A 3,522-nucleotide genomic window follows, 5' to 3' on the forward strand; every position below is an offset into this window, starting at 1 on the left:
CAACTCGATTTGAAATCCATCATCAATCTCCCCATTTTTTTATAAGGCCTTTGACCAGATCTACATCCTGGGCTCTGAGCCCAAGCACGGGTCATTTATAAACTACAGAAGTTTATTGCTTACAGTTCTGGGGTCTGTGAGGTCCAAGACCAAGGCAAGAGCAGCTGTGAACTCCCTGTGTCACACAAAGTGCCTCCCGTGTGGCCTCAGGGCAGAAAGGGCTAATGGGTTTCCCAGGCCTCTTTCTAAGGGCACTAATCCCATCACCGACAACCTCCCTCTAAGGGCCCCACCTCTTAATTTACTACTGCACTGGGGATTAAGTTTCAACACAGGAATTTTAGGAGGACACACACATCCAGACCAAGGCATCTTCTGTACTTGAGCTTTCACTTCCCAGTAGCCTGAGACCCAAATTCTTTGTCCTCTTCTTTTTCCACAATGCAGACAAATCCATTAAGTTCTGTCCAGCCCACAACCATTTAAAACACCTACCTGAACTCATACAGGCCACTGCTTCTGCCATCAAAGGTGTTGCTAAAGATGTAAAATGATCCTTCTTAATGACTTTTCAGAAATTTAGAAATTAAATTTAAACTCATTCTCACTCATGGGAGTGGGAAACAGGAAACTGACGCCATTCCGCTCCAGCTTTCACTACAGCCTCAGGAATCCGAAGTCTCCAACAGCGGTGGCAAAGGTCAGAGAAGCCAAGGGCAGCTCATCTTGGACAACACCCAGAAGTGTCCATGTCTTCATACATGGTGTTCAGACCAGAACCCAGCCTTGCAGGTGGGATCTGAGCACCACACAGGAGAGCAGGACCCCCTCAACCCACTTCCATTCTTTATCCCAGGGATACAACCTGAGAAAGAAACCCAGGCAGAGAGAGTTGAGTCTATAGCACAAGGTCACACAGCCTGCCTATGGAAGAAGTAAAAACAGGCTAGGTAAGGCCTTCTGCTTGGAGCTTTCCAAAACTGGGCTTATGGGGGGTAGGGAGATTTTGGGTGGTGCAGAGATATTTATCTGGAGGTCAGGGAGAGGATGGGCATTTATAATTATTATTACAGCTCATATTTATTGAATTTTATAGTGTGTCAGGTCCTTCCTCTGTAAAACAGAAGCCATAATTTTGTATTCAGTTAAAGCATTATTAAGGGGATTACATAAGGTAGGAATGTATTTGTTGGTACCTTATTTCCATTTCTTTCAAACGGCATTGGCAGATTCCTTTTAACCAAGTACGGAATACCACAACAATCCCTGTTAAAATATATAGGCTCATTTAGGATCACTCAGATTAACACTGCTCTGAACTGCTTCTCTATATTCAGCCTTTACTTTTTTCCTCCTGGGATACACTGATCAGCTATGAGTCTTAAAAATCTATTCATGCGGCCAGCACTGCAGGTAAAAGCCACCACCTGCAGTGCCAGCATCCCCTATGGGCGCCGGTTCCAGTCCTGGCTGCTCCACTTCCCATCCAGCTCTCTGCTATGGCCTGGGAAAGCAGCAGAAGATGGCCCAAGTCCTTGGGCCCCTGCATCTATGTGGGAGACCCAGAAGAAGCTTCTGGCTCCTGACTTTGGGACAGCCCAGCTCTGGAGTTGCAGCCATTTGGCAAGTGAACCAGTGGATGGAAGACCTCTCTCTTTGCCTCTGCCACTCTACCTTTCAAATAAATAAATATTTTTTTAAAAAAATCTATTCATAATAAAGCGAAAGCATAGAACCCCATTCCTGTGACTCACACCTTTCTTTCATTAAGAATGAATCCACACCACCTGGTTGCTTTATACCCTGCGCTCTGGCAATGGGAAAGTCCAAGAGAATTTGAGATGGTGCCTTCAAGTCAGTTAATCCTCGAACATACCCAACCTTAAACGTTAATAGCTTCAGTTACACAACCTCTCAAAGGAGCCTAGAAAACCTCCGAACGTCCGCTTACGGAATAAATTCCTAACTTTGATGGTAACTCTTGGTAGCATTCCCCACAGGCCCTGTCTGAAATGGAGGCGATAGGACGTTATGGAATGGAAAATTCTTAGGGTTTGTCACCTGACTTTAGCGCTAAAGGGACTGAGGATTATCTGCACCGACAGTTGAAAACATTGCTCCTGGAAAGGGAAAGGGACATGTCCCAAACCATCCCAGTTGGTGGCAGAGCCTGGTCAGACCTAGAGAGAGGTAACCGGGGAAAGACACACTGGGCAGGAGTCAGATCCCCAGGAGAGGGAAGACCCCCGGAGCCAAGCTGCTAACAGGCCTTCGGAAAGCCATCACAGAGGGCAGTGTGGTGGGGAACCCCAGACCTCGCCAGGAGGGTCAAAGCCTTGCTGCGGGGCTGGTTTCCGAAGGCGAGCAAGCCGCAGCTGCCGGCGCACGCCCAGCCTCGCGGTGCCCGGCAGTAACCCCGAGAGCGCGGCAGCCTTGGTTAGAGAAGAAACAAACAGAAAACATGCTGCCTCTGGTTTGAAACCCGGTCGTTAGGCGCGGCCCCTCCCTGGCAGTAGTGGGAGCGTTAAGTTTGAGCCCACGTGGCCTTCCCACGCGCGTGGGCTCCGTGTGCAAGCCCCGAGCTCTGCGCCCCACCCCTGCCCCGCTCCTTTCCAGGGGATGTGGGCAGAGCCGAACGGAGGCCAGCAGTGGGAGAGGTGGGAGCCTGAGGCCCACAGGCCGGGGGAAGAAGGAAGGTGATGGCGTGGCGCACGCAGGAGAGTCGAGGGGGCCTGCGACTGTGCCCAGTCCCGCCCGGCCCAGAAGTTGGAGCACGTCCGCAAAGCCCACACCCGTCAGTTCAGAGCGGAACCGAAACCACAAAAATAAACGCTCGCCGGACCTAGCCCCGGTGGGCAGAGAGCGGTGCGCAGGCGCGCAGAGCGCGGCGTCTGACCTCGAGTTACCCCGCGCGGCGAGCCGCGGTGAACTGGGTGAAAGGTAACTAGCAGACGCTGCTCCGGGCGACGGCGAGGCGCGCGTGCGCGGGCCTGGTCCGCAGCTAGGTCCTCCAAGTCTGCGTTTCATCTAACCGTGCAAGTGGCAGAGCCCAAGGCCTGAGGCACTGGGGCGGGGGCATCGAACAGACTTGGAAAATTCTTGTTCCCCCCAACCTCAGTGCAGAAATGAGGTCCAGGCACGGTGCGGGGGAGAAAACCACTCAATGAGGGCCATTTGCGTGCCTGGGACAGTGCTGGGAGCAATGCATTGTTACTGTTTGCCACAACCCTTTGAAAGAGGCAACTGACCTCCTATTTTGGGGGAAGGAAACAGGCTAAGACAATTCATGTGACATGCGCAGTCATGTGATCAGAAAGGGCCGTTTCCTTCAGTCTAAGTGGGGTTTTGCCCGAGTTGAAATAAAGGATACAGGTAGCACGTGTCGCTAGGCAAGGCTCATAGGCATTACTCATTCCACTCTTACTGGAAACCTATGAGCTAGACGGTATTACTGTTTCCTTTCTGCAGATGGGAAGCTGAAACTTAAGGAGGCTGTGCTGGGATCACACAGACCAGCAGACC

General features: G+C 51.4%; 1 long non-coding RNA gene across 1 annotated transcript; it reads right to left on the minus strand.

Annotated features, from left to right (window-relative positions):
• Window positions 1–265: 265 nt before the first annotated feature.
• Window positions 266–3,241, minus strand: LOC103348445 (uncharacterized). Its single transcript, XR_007923491.2, has 3 exons — window positions 2,316–3,241; window positions 1,197–1,266; window positions 266–1,113 (listed from the first exon to the last, which is right to left on the minus strand). It is a non-coding gene; the product is annotated as an uncharacterized lncRNA (long non-coding RNA).
• Window positions 3,242–3,522: the final 281 nt, after the last annotated feature.

Source organism: Oryctolagus cuniculus, chromosome 1 (genome assembly GCF_964237555.1).
Source record: "Oryctolagus cuniculus chromosome 1, mOryCun1.1, whole genome shotgun sequence".
In the NCBI taxonomy this organism is placed as follows: domain Eukaryota; kingdom Metazoa; phylum Chordata; class Mammalia; order Lagomorpha; family Leporidae; genus Oryctolagus; species Oryctolagus cuniculus.